We start from the raw sequence: 14,469 nt of genomic DNA, 5'->3' as shown, positions 1-14,469 counted from the left end.
ATTGAATGGGCTAACTGAGCATAATGGACTAGTAAGGATTTCAAGACATGAAAAACAGGACAGTATGGTAGAAGAGGCTATAAAGGGAGGAATAACTAACACTGAAGACCTTTTCTAAAAATCATATGAAAACCCAATACTGTATAATCTTCCTAAAGTATGTACACAAACATAGATATAAATGACGTTGAATGTACTTATGATACAGCAAAGATACAATGCCTCTATTAGATACAAAGCAACAAATATAAAGCCCAGTGCCAACAGGGATTACTACATTTGAAGGTATTAATCAGAAATAACTCACATATTCCGAACCATTGCACACAAACAGTCCTCCTTTTATCTTTTAGAATGTGATAGTAAGACTCTATTACTGAAAACACCAAATATTTGAGTCATAGAAAATGGGAAAATTAAGTTGATATTAACTAGAAGATTTCTCTTTATAAGCCTGCTGTCATAGTGAAAGAACATAATAGGTATAATACTTGAGGAGAAAGGTAATCATCAATCACATTGAGCTGTGCATCTTGGGAACTATAATCATATAATAATAATTGGCCTGGAAATATATGCCCGCTGGGGCAATAATACACTGAATATTATGACAGTAATCAACAACACTCCTGTTGAATTTAAATCCCATGCTGCAAGATGGAACTGATAGTTACCCCATAATTTGGGCCCAAGAATCTATAGCTAGAGAACTCTTAGGTCATAGGCGTTAAAGTAATAACCATTTACCATTACAGCCATAGATTAATACATCTCTCAACTCTCATAAAATAATCTTCTACTTGCAACAAACAACACAGGGATCTAATTCTTTTGAAGTTGAATAAATCCTAAGAAATGATACCAATCTTGAAACATGCTTATTGACAGTTACACAGACACCTATGCCCACATGTATACAAAATTTCAATATTTGTATAAGAACTTAAAATATGTAAGATCAGACATACATATATATATTTATATATATATATATAATATTTGAAGCTATATGTGTAGTATGCAGTTGAAATAATATTCTTTAAGTAGTAAAAAAACTCAGTGTGAAGTTCTACTTTTGGTTTATATATGCATGCATGCATATATATGTGAATATGCATGCATATGTGTGTGTGTGCAAAATGTTCATGTTCAATTTTACAAGTCCATTATGTTTATGTATACACAGAGATGTAGAGTGACTTATACTAAATTCTTATGCACATTGCCTGCATTTACAATGTTAACTTGTTACTGCTCTATTGTAAATGATAGTACCAGCTTCTATTCTTTACAAATAAAAAATCTTTTCTGCAGTTTTAGATTTAAGTTTTGTGATCTTTGAGTGCTTTAATTTATTCTATACTTAATTATATTGCAATATATTTTCTACAGATATAAGTAAGCTTAATAATAGAGATGGATGACTATTAGCTGGAGAAGGCTTAATGATACAGGAAAATACTTGAAACACCCACCAAAGTCCTACCTAATAGATAAATGGACAGTTTATTGGCTTCCTGAGTGACTTCAGTTACTCTTGATTTCATAAATTTTGTTATACAAATTTCCATTACCTGGCACATGTGAACCTGAAAAGCCATTACTAAAAATAATTTCTTTTTTGATTTTCTTCTTGATTTCCATTTACTTTGGTCTTGGATGTTTTATAATTTGCAATGAAACTTTGTCTTGAAAATCAATCTGATTTTTTAACAGTCAATTCTGTTTAGTTCCAGAACATTTTCATTACTTTCAAAGGACTAGCCCAAACCAGTTCATAGGCTCAATCCATTCTCCCTCCTTTAATCTAGCCTTTGGCAAGCATTAAGTCACCTTTTCTCTTTCTGGAGTTGAATACTTTATGTATTTTATGTAAATTCATTCACATGGTATGTGATCTCAGATTGGCTTTTGTAATTTGGCAGCATATTTTCTCCTGCCTATAAGATATACTGGTTCAATTGTGATACACATGTTTTTGGAGTAATTTAGCATTATTTGATCAGTTTTATCAAATAATCCTTACGTGATACTGCTAAAGTGACCAAGAACCTGTTGACACCAGATAGTTTATGAGTCCTAAGAAAACTGACTATTATTTCTCTGCTAAACAAACATAAAATTAAGAACATATTATTATACTTATAGTTCATTGCATCATTCAACTGTCCAAAGAGAACCTTGTTTTTGTAGCAGATGAAATTAAGACACATACCCACAAATGAACAGAGAGTAATAGATTTTGGATCACTCTAGCCAAAATAGAGTATTTTCATCACACATGTTCTCTCAAGGCTTAGGGATATATGTAGTAGACAGATTGTAATAACCAGAATGGTAGACATTTCCAAATAAACATGTTGATCCAGATAAAACCAGACAGAAGCAATAATATAATTATACAAGAATTCATATGGTGCCAATACGAGTGCCCAAAATTGTGACAGTATACACAAGTCCTGAACAAATTCAAGACAGAAAACATCTTGATATAGAGAGGAGGAGTGAGTATAATGTCCTACTCCTAAAAATACTTCAGGAAGCTATTTGTAATTGATTCCAACTGGGAGAGGGAAAAATGTGTTTTTCTGATGGACTGACAGTACATATATCAACCACACCCCATGACATGTTCCATGCCCAGGAGCAATTGGTTAACACAAAACAGAACCCATGGCTTTGTTTGTTTGTCTGTTTTTTGATTGATTGATAGTTCGTGTAACACGTTTTTGTAATTTTTATTTTCAATTTTCCCTTTTATATTATCATTGCATATTGGTTTTAATTTTTTTCTGAAAAAGAACATGGAACTGGTGAAGTAGGTTGATAGGAAAGAGCAAGAAGGGGCTTTTGTGATGAATAGACTAGTATCAAATAGAGTTGTATGAAATTTTGAAAAGGTTAATAAATATATAGAAATAGATAAATCAGACTTTAGAACAAATAATAGAATGACAAAAAATAAAATAATTAAATTTAGTATCACAAATTGACTACACAATATCTACACCTACATTCACGAATAAATAAACTTTTATTTTAAATTGTTTAAATGGAGTTTTAACTTTATATATATATATATTATATATATTTAATTATATTTTTATATTTAATTTACTTAATTTATATTTAATTATATATATTTATATATAATTATATATGTTTATATATAATTATATATATTTAATTTTAATATATATATATATATATATTTCCTTAAAGAATCACCTTTTGGTATCAGTTTGCTACAGTTAAAAATTCTCCTTGAAAATTTCTCATGTAATGTATCTATTTCAATAATAATACCCCTAAATAAAAGCCACAATAAAAACCAAAGATATCTTCTTAATAGAATAAAGTAAATATTCCACTTTCATTAGTATTAAAATAATAACTATAGCACAATTGTGAGCACATATTTCATCGTTAACTCCAAATAGAAACATGGGATCTTATCACTTCTTTCATTGAGTACAAAGAGATGAATAAATGTTCATCTTTTGAGGCAGCATCATATGTTGTAAGATGTGCTTCCACTTTTAACATAGTAATAACAACAGCCTCAAAAATTATTGCTGAATATTTATAGAACACAGGCTACACACACCCATAGTAGAGGAGAAGGAAGAAAGAAGGAGGAGGAAGAGGAGGAGGAGGAAGAGGAGAGAGAGAGAGAGAGAGAGAGAGAGAGAGAGAGACTATGTGTCTGTATGTGTACCTAATATTTAAACATGAAAAGGGATTTATTGGCTTTTCCCATTAAATTTTTTATTCTATTGTTTTCTTAATTACCTTCTCCATTCTAAAGGGAATCATCTTGAATGGGAGCTGTTTTCTGTGTTGTGTCTGTTGGAATCTCAGGATCAAGGACTCCCTGTGCTTCCTGGCATGTTATACTAATCCTCTTTGACTAAATGTGACTCTGCATCTGGCTTGAAATCAAGAATGTCAAAGCTTTTACTCCCTTGTCGTGCAGTGTTGTACTGATCATCACAATAATTATCAATATTTCATGCAGAGAATATGAGTGTTCATGGATTAATACAAACCACACTGGATCTCAACTATCTCTGCATTCAGCACCACAGTATTTACAAGAAATATAAACTTCTAATAAAAGGGCTCAACTGTTAGCCTCAACTCTGATATGTCCTTTATCTCAAACATGTAGAACATAATGAAGCATTAATGAAAAGTTGGAAATTAAATATTAAACCGTTAAATGTATAAGATATCTAACCATTTTAATCTTTTATCCATTGTCCAGTTAATCTGAACTTCTCTTTGCAAAATATTAACAAATTTAAAATCATTATGGATTATTTGCATAAAGTGAGATTAAAATTAAAATTGATCTTATGATTTTATTACATGCCTTCAAGAAGTTCTGTTTTATGACCTTCCTAGAGTTAACATAGATATATTTGGGAAACCAGTACATTTTTTAGATTAGAGCAACCCAGTGTGCATAGTTTTTAAAATGTAAACTGAATTTATCAACAGTATAACTTTTGCCAATTTACACATTATTGTCTTTTTCTGTTGTTTCCAAATACATGTTTATAGTTTCATACAATTATTAATATTAAATAATACATTTCTTTTAAGTTTAAAGAATAATCTTATACACTTCAGGCTGGCTTTAAACTCTTTAAATGGTGGAGTATGACCTTGAAATTAATCTAACTGGCTCTGTACTGGCTAGTGATATGTCAATTTGACACAAGCGAGAGTCATCTAGTCACCTAAAAGGAGAGAATATGAATTGAGCAAAATCATCCATACAATCAGGCTGTAGGTAAGCCTACAGTGCATTTCCTTATTTAGTAATTTATGGAGGAGACCCTACTCCATTGCTGCTTTATAAGAAAGCAGCCTGAGCAAATCACGTGAAGCAAATCAGTAAATATCACTCTTCCTTGGAGTTTGTGTCAGCTCCTGCCTCCAGGTTCCTGCCATGCTTTATCTTCTGTCCTGACTAATTTTAATGATAAACTGAAATAAATGTCAAATGATAAACTGTCAAAGTATATGCTTAATAAACCTATTCCAGCCGGGCATTGGTGGCGCATGCCTTTAACCCCTGCACTTGGGAGGCAGATGCAGGCAGATTTCTGAGTTTGAGGCCAGCCTGGTCTACAGAGTGAGTTCAAGGACAGCCAGGGCAACACAGAGAAACCCTGTCAAAAAAAAAAAAGAAAAAAAAAGAAAACCTATTTCAACTTGCTTTTTGGCCATGATGATTCACCCTAGCAATTTTGATCATGAAAGAGAAGTGGGTACCAGGCTAGAGGGTACTGCTGCAAGAGATCTAACTATGTTTTAGAGATGTGTACAGACATTGGAAATTTGGGCTAAAAAAATACTGTCTGTTGGAAACTTAGCAAGTTGTTCTGTAGAAGGATGGAAGACATGAATGCTGAGAACGGAACAGGTGATGGAGACTTGGTGTGTGAAGATTCAGACGGAAGCAACGACTCAGCTGAGTATGAAGAATCTGTGGTGTCTAGTCAAAGGTAACTAAAGAGTCACCATAATTAACAAGAGTTTTGCCCTAGTGAAGTTATGGGTACAATTGATACTGGTTAGCTAGAGCTGACAAATCACATATGATTAAGAAGAAAGAAGCTTCATTTAGGTAAACTCTGTTTGGAAAGTGTTTCCTCAGAATCAGTGCACAGATGTGTTGAAGATGTTGTTCTTGGGTTGTGCTTTATGATGGTAGCTAAACTTAGTGGTTTAGGTAGTACTGTTTTCTAGGCATGAAAGGGTGCTAGAGAACTGCTGAAGCTTTGACACTGTAAGGTCATCCTTGAGTCCCTAAAGCGAACCTAGAAGAGACTGTTGGAAAAAGTGCAGTCCAGTTGCATCAAGTAATGCCAAATCTTTAAAGATGAGAGTACAATAGAATGGCCACTAAGGACAGTAGCAGTGATGGAGTGCATGCCACCTGAAACTGGAAGTAAAAGCTGTCTGTGCTACAGAGGTCAGAACTGAAGAAGTGACTCAAGCCCTTTGTTGGAACCTAGAAAAATGTGAGTGACTCCCAGATAATTGGATATTGAACTACTTACGTCTACTTATATTTGAATTTGATTTTGTTTTGTTCAGATTGTGTCTGGACTCTGTTTTTTCCATCTCAAAGAAAAATGTAATATGGTAGAAATTATGCAGCCACCTCTGCATAAATGCTGAGCAGCTGCAAACGCATGTCCTGCAGCAGGACCTAATTGAAGACTGCCTGAGAGACCAAGAATTGCTGATGCAGAAAATTCCAGCCAGTCAAGAACTGCTATTTAGAAGAGATGATTTCTTGGGACCAATGGGGTGCAATTGGAGGGTATTAAGGAGCTTGCAGCAGCATTTGGATGAGCTTGCCACTGGAGTCTGTGTTGTTGATTCTGTGCCATCTGTGCCAACTCATGCCCAATCCCCAAGGGCAGGAAAGTTCAGACAGTGTGCAGTCCAAGTCACAGGCAACAATGTAATTTAGTTTTTATTTTTACAGGAATCCACAGATGAAAGATATTCTACATTTGAAAGTGAGTTTTGATTTTTTTAAAAAGAGATTGTCTATTTTGAAAAGAAAGAACCATTAATGTGTTTGAATTTGTAAAGATTAGGGAACTTTTAAAGATATTATTTTATATTATTATGTTAATATTAACTTGCCTTCATGGGCTTGAGAAAGGTGAGGTTATAATTGAAAAGAGATGTGTTTGTGTGTAAAGTTGACAAAGGGTTAGTTTTACTATCTAGATATACATCAACTTGTCAAGATAGAGAGTCATCAGAGAGGACAAAGACAAACTAAGAGCATATCTCCAAAAGATTTGGCTATATGGAAACATATAGGACATTGTCTTAACTAGTGTTTATTGGATGATGCCTAGACAATGTTAGTTGGTGCCCTTTCTGGGCTGTTGGTTCTAGATTCTATAACAAAGCATGCTGAGCAAACCACGGGCATCAAGCCAGTTACTGGCACTCATCCATGGCCTCTGACTCAGGTCCTGCCTCCAGGTTTTGCAGTGCTTGACTTTCTGCACTAACTTCCATTGATAATGAACTGTGATACAGCAGCATAAGCTAAATATTCCCTTTCCTCCTCAATCTGACTTTTGTTCACTGTGTTTCATCATAGCAAGGGTAGACCTAACTAAGACAAGTTCCAAGTCTTGAGTGTTAAGATTACAGATGTGAATGCCAATGACCAGCTTTACACAATATTTGGGCACAAATCTAGGCTTTGTATATACTAGGCAAACATTCTAAAAATTGAACTATGACTTTATCCATTTACTGTGTAATGTAGGAAGAACATGTATTCCCAAAGAATCTATTCATGCATTTATGAAAAGGGATATTCAAATTCATTAATGATGTCTTACTGGGTATAGCATACACTGACTATATATACTGGTAGATTTTATTTTTGGAATTGTAAGTTTCATTTAACATCATTTCACTGACAAATAACTTATTTCTTTTTGTATTTTTTCATCTCTTCCATCCATCATCATCTTTTGTGTTTTCATTGATTTACTTATTTTATATACACTACTTACTTTACACTATCTTTTTTCCTTTTCTAACTAATAATAACTTTCAAATCAGTAATCATGTATTTATTAAACAACTTAGTAAAATTATATTTTCTTAATGAATAAATTTGTATAAAACTCCATAGCTAGTGTCAGAAAAAAGTAACTATAATATAAAAACTAAAGTTATGTGACAGAATAAATAGAACATAGTAAGACATGCATAATTTTTATTTACAATATACTTTCTTGTAACATTTCACTGTGTAAATACACAATTTATTAAATGTATACCTTTGGACTTGATCACTTCTCCTGCTAGTAATCATTAAAGAAACCATTCTAAAGAAATGCGGAGCCATCCACCAGATCTTTTGCTAGTATTGTGGACTTTATTGCTAATTCCCCTAGGAATTCATGTGTTTATCCCTTAAAACCCCTTGTGATGATATTGCAAATTAACCATTGAAGGATAATTATTTTATTATCAAGCAATATAGTTAATGCCACTGGTAGGTCATTACCTTAGAAATGCCATAAGGAGCTCAGAGCTTTCTCATTTGTTTTGACAATATTTCCACATACATAATGTTTCTAATTCATATAAGTCTTCAGCAACAAGTAAAACAACCCAATATTTAATCTTTGACTTCCTATTCTGAAAAATTATGACAGTAGACATCAGGTAATTCAGATGCTGTTTGGTATTTTGCTAGATCCAAGCTAATGCATATATCATCCAGTAAGTCTGTGCAATAAGTCATATCTAGAATCCAGGGCTCTTTGTGCAATATCTTCCAATGCATTCTAAAAACATGCATGTTGTACACAATTTTTAGTTGATGGCTTGTAGTACTCAGTGCAATGTATAGTTTACAGTCTGCTTTCATTCCCGTTGTCCTAGTAAATAATTGGAATAAATCTTGGACTTATTGCTTCATATGTGCCCATGTGTTTCACATAGCCTACCAAAATGTGTTAGGATAGTACATTTTAAAGAATGAGTATAAAGATATGAACATGAGGTTGCTGATCTCATTATTCATCCATCTTTAATAACTGTGAAGAAAAGCTTTCTCTTTATTTAGCATTCCAGAATTAACAATTAGATCATCTGTGCTCTCAAATATTTATCAATTGTCTTTACTTAGTTTGAACATTTTTCTCATTTATTTATCATCCATTCATTTACTTATTTCTATTAGAGTATTTTTTTGAGACATGCTCTTATTCCATAACTCAAAGCAGCTCATACTCATTGCAATCCTGTGGCCTCAGCTTCATAAATGCTGATAAGGTATGTGAGTACTGTCTCCTTCAACCTTTTGATTCTTTTTTAGGAAATGTTAATTGCAAAAATTAATGACTTTTGCAATGTCATTTACATGGATAATGTTATTTTTAATTGTATTTAATTTTCAGAAAATTAATTATAAATCTGTTCTTCAAAATATCTTAGTCCTCAAAAATTATTGGGTTTTCTTTTTAATACAATTATTTTGATCCATGAGCTGAATAACATGTAATAATGCTAAAACTACACTGTTTCCTCCAGCGTCAATTTATTTCCTAAGAACTCAATTATTAAAATCAGTACTCTTTTTTTATTCTACAAATCACCTATTTTTCCAACACAGTGTCCTATGCTTTCTCATTCATTTTGCTTTACTATAGTTATTTTTGTTCTTTTCATTTGTTAGTTGTGTATCTTTCATAGGGTTTCTTTGCTCTTTACTTCTTTTCACTATACTCTCCTAATTTGGCCAATTTCTCAAGACTCTGTGACTTCCTTGAAACTTCCCATTTTCTTGGTTCCTTAAAATTCCACCTTCTTTCTTTGGATTCTGACCAGAAATAGAGGAGTGTTCTCTTCCTCCACATCTTTACCAACATGTGCTATAACCTGAGGTTTTGATCTTAGCTATTCTTATTGATGTAAGGTAGAATCTCAGGGTTATTTTGATTTGCATTTCTCTGATCACTAATGACTTGGAACATTTCTCTAAATGCTTCTCAGGCATTCTAGATTCCTCTGTTATGAATTCTCTGTTAAGTTCTATAACACTCCCTTTTAAGACTATATATCTATATCTCTATATATGTATACACACACACACACATAGTCTTATGTGTGTGTGTGTACATATACATGCCAGAAGACAACATCAGATCCCATTACAGATGGTTGTGAGCCACCATGTGGTTGCTGGGAATTGAACTCAGGACAAGGAGCAAACAGTACTCTGAAACACTGAGCCATCTGTCCAGACCCTCTATACTCCATTTTTGATTTGGTTGTTTGGTTTCTTGATGGTTAGCTTCTTGTGTTCTCTAAATGTTTTGGATATTAGTCCTTTTATCAGATATGAGGGTAGTAAAGACTTTTCCCCAATCTGTAGGTTGACGATTTGTCCTATTGGTTATATCCTTTGCCTTACAGAAGCTTTCCAGTTTTATGAGTTCCCATTTATCAATTCTTGACCTTAGAGAATGGGCCATTAGAGTTCTGTTTAGGAAATTTCCCCCTGTTCAAGGCTCTTCCCCACTTTCTCTTCTATTAGATTCCGTGTATCTTGTTTTATGTTGAGGTCCTTGATCCACTTGGACTTGAGGTTTATGCAAGGTAACATGGGATTGCAAACTGGCAAAACTGCTTTGGAAATCAATTTGAGATTCCTTAGAAAACTGGAAATAGATTTATCTGAACTTAGCTATTCCACTCTTGGCCATATAACAAAAAGTTGCCCTTTCATGCCACAGGGGCATGTGCTCCACATAGCTGCCTTATTTTTGATAACCAGAAGCTGGAAACAAGCCAGCTGTCCCACAGCAGAAGAATTGATACAGAAAATGTGGTTCATTTGTATGATGAAATACTACTTGGCTATTAAGAATGAGGACATCATGAGTTTGAAGCCAAATGGATGGAACTAGAATATACCATCCTGAGTGAGGTACCTCATGCCCTAAAGGATATGCATGGTAAGTACTCACTCAGAAGTGGATATTAGTCAAATAAAGATAGGATTCCCAGGATGCGATCCACAGAACTCAAGAAGGCTAACAAGTCAAAGGGCCCAAGTGAGGATGCTATAATCCCAATTGGGAAGGAGAATAAAACAATAAAAAGATGGGTGAGGGAAGAGGAGACCTGGGTGGGAAAAGCAACTACAAGGGGAAGAAGAGAACCTGATTAGTTATTGGGAGAGGGAACAGTACTGAATTCCTGAGGGCCAGCAGGAAGAACTGATACAGGCAACCTTCAGATATGGGAGGTAGGTGGACCCTCTAGAATGTAACAGAGATCTAGGAGGTGAGTGAATTTTTCGATTTAAAGATAGGGACTTTAGATGAAATGACCAACAGTGGGGAAAGAGAACGAGTAGAGTCCATCTCCAGTAGAAAGACAGGGCATCAATTGGAGGGATGGGGTTGCCATCCCATAGTCAAAAACTATGATTCAGAATTGTTCTTGTCTGAAAAAACTGCAGGGACAAAAATGTAAAAGAGCCTGAGGGAAAGAAAGTCCAGTGACAAGCCAAGATTGAGATCCAGTGCAAGCAGAGGCCCTAAGATCCAACACTATTACTAATGCTATGGTGTGCCTACAAATAGAGATCTATCATGACTGCTCTCTGAAAGGCCCAAAAGGCAACTGAAACAGTCAGATGCATGTATTTACACCCAACCAATGGACAGAAGCTGGTGATGTCTGTAGTTGAATTAGTGAAAAACTTGAAGAAACTGAAAAGAGCAATGATATAGGAAGAACAGCAGTCTCAACTAACTTGGACCTTCGAGATACCTCAGACACTGAGCCACCAACCAGGCAGGATACACCAGCTGATATGAGGCCCCCAACATATATGCAGCAGAGGAATGTCCGCTCTGGACTCAGTCAGAGAAGATGCACCTAACCCTAGAGTGACTTGTGGCCCCATGGTGGTGTGAGAAATTCTGATTGTGTGGGTGGGGGTTGGGGACATTCTCTTAGAGACAGGATTGGGGAGGGTAGGTATAAAATGTTGGACAGTTGGAAGGTGGACCAAGAGGAGGACAAAGTCTGGACTGTAAAAAATTATAAAAGAATAAACACAAAATTAAAGAGTCCACCTTCTCTTCCATGGTCACTTTTGTTTTATATCATTATTTCTTATTGCAAGTGTAATTTCTGTCAAACATTTATGTGTCAAGTTGATAAGAGGTGGAGTTGTGATGGCTAATTTGTCAATTTGTCACAATCTAGCATCACCTGGGTTGCAAATCTCAATGTTGGATTTTGTAGACGATGACTGTCTATGGCTGTCTCTGTAGACTATCTTGTTTATCTTACATGAGGTTGGAAGGCCCTGTCACTATGGTCAACACTCTTTTGTAGGGTGATCATTTTTACAAGAATGGGGACTTCAAGTTGCCATAAAGTATATTCCACTCTTTACCATGGATGTGACATAAACAGAGTATGTTTTGGTGAGAGATAATAGGAGTTGAGCTTAACAAAAATAACACTGAATTGCCATATTCATTTGCTCAATTCATGTATGATTTTCTCTGTGAAATATGGATTGTGCTATTATGTTCTTAGATCAAATATAATGTAACATTTTATAAATGCCTATTGCCGCATGTTGCTTTATTCTACTGTACATAAAGGTGGCTAGCAAGAGCTTATGACTTTAGATTGAATTTATTTTAAAATTTTGATAGCAATACACATGCACAAAGCATACTGAATCTCAGCATTCACTCACTCTTTACTATTTATACACATCATTGTTGCAGAATAGAAATTAAAATTATTTGACTTTCAGTGAAAGTAACTAATAATTCCCTAGTGAAACTCACAAAGGATATCAAACAATTAGATATCACAGGGCTCACAATCAGTTAACACAAATCAAATTAAAACTTTTCTTTCAAAACTGTATATTGTTTTTATTTTACTTTTAAAAATTATATTCTGAAAGAATATTTATTTACTAACATTGATATATCAAAAGTAACTTCTGTTTGTTTATTATGTGTTGTTTGTAGATTTTAAATAAACACTGACCCTTCATTTTGGCAGTCAGTTTTAAGTATTTTGGCTGTAAGCCTAGTGAGCCCATAGATACAAGCTAAATAAAGCTCACATATGTCCTATATTAAATGTTGCCATATTTTGATGCTTAGTACGTTCCACTGGAGCTAAAATGGATTTTTTTTTGTCCAATTATTTATTTATTTATTTTTTACGTATTTTCTTCATTTACATTTCCAATGCTATCCCAAAAGTCCCCCATCTCCCCCACTCCCCTAAACACCCATTCCCACTTCTTGGTCCTGGTGTTCCTCTGTACTGAGGCATATAAATTTTGCAAAACCAATGGGCCTCTCTTTCCACTGATGGCTGACTAGGCCATCTTCTGATACATATGCAGCTAGAGTCAAGAGCTCCTGGGGGGTACTGGTTAGTTCATATTGTTGTTCCACCTATAGGGTTGCAGATCCCTTTAGCTCCTTGGGTACTTTCTCTAGCTCCTCCATTGGGGGCCCTGTGATCCATCCAATAGCTGACTGTGAGCATCCACTTCTGTGTTTGCTAGGCCCCGGCATAGCCTCACAGGAGACAACAATAACAGGGTCCTATCAGCAAAATCTTGCTAGTGTATGCATTGGTGTCAGCGTTTGGAGGCTGATTATGGGATGGAACCCTGGGTATGGCAGTCTCTAGATTGTCCATCCTTTTGTCTCAGCTCCAAACTTTGTCTCTGTAACTCCTTCCATGGGTGTTTTGTTCCCAATTCTAAAAAGGGGCAAAGTGTCCACACTTTGGTCTTCATTCTTCTTGAGTTTCATGTGTTTTGCAAATTGTATCTTATATCTTGGGTATCCTCAGTTTCTGGGCTAATATCCACTTATCAGTGAGTACATATCATGTGAGTTCTTTTGTGATTGGGTTACCTCACTCAGGATGATGCCCTCCAGGTCTATCCATTGGCCTGGAATAAAATGAATTTTTTTGTATCCAATTATTTCCGTTAACCAACACTAACTTTAGATTTTTTTGTGTGTGTGAACTTCCATTCCTTATTTAATATTGAAAAGACCTTTCCCCTACACTTACACTGCACTCTGAGTCTGTTTTATGTCAGTTTCTAAAACCAGTAGCTTTTATTTAAAGCAATATTAAAATACTGATTTTGCTCAAGTAAAGTACTTTATGTCAGAATTTTTTCTCAAAACTTTATCTCAAGAAATACTGATAAAATAGTTTAATTGTCTATAAAATAAGTATATTAGCATGTCCCTAGTAATTTTTATCCTTAAAACCCGTCATAACTTCTTATTCATTTTTGCAATTTGTCTTACACTTTTTCTGTCCCTCTAATTTTCTCTCTTCCTCTATGATCATAAATACATATATATATATATTCCATGTATAATATATATTATTTATAAAACGTATATATATATAAACATATATGTATAGAAAGTATACATTATACAGTGAAATCCCCCTATTTATTTACATTTTAAAATAAAGTATTAGATGAACAACTCTGCATATATAGAATCCATGTTGATGTCTTCTATTAAGATTTTATTTAAATTTATTTATTTTATTTATTTTACTCACAAATTATCAAAAAGATTAATATGATGAATAAATAAGTGGATTGTATGGTTTTCTTAGACTGTGCAAATATATATGTATATGTAAATATATACATTATATATATATATATATATATATATATATATATATATATTTATCTCCTCACATTAAACACCATTTGTCTATAATTAAGCAATGTCTTAGTTTTTCTGTATGTAACAAAAATCTAATTGTGTACTCTTTTTTTTGGTTTAAAAATGTTCACAATAATGTAAGTCTTGGAAAATTCAAATTATATTCTCCCTAAATAATGTGTGGTTTGATAAC

Source organism: Mus caroli, unplaced genomic scaffold (genome assembly GCF_978045245.1).
Source record: "Mus caroli unplaced genomic scaffold, Mus_caroli_1 scaffold_1, whole genome shotgun sequence".
Lineage (NCBI taxonomy): Eukaryota > Metazoa > Chordata > Mammalia > Rodentia > Muridae > Mus > Mus caroli.
The sequence above is the reverse complement of the archived record's forward strand: the minus strand, read 5'-3'. Positions refer to the sequence as shown.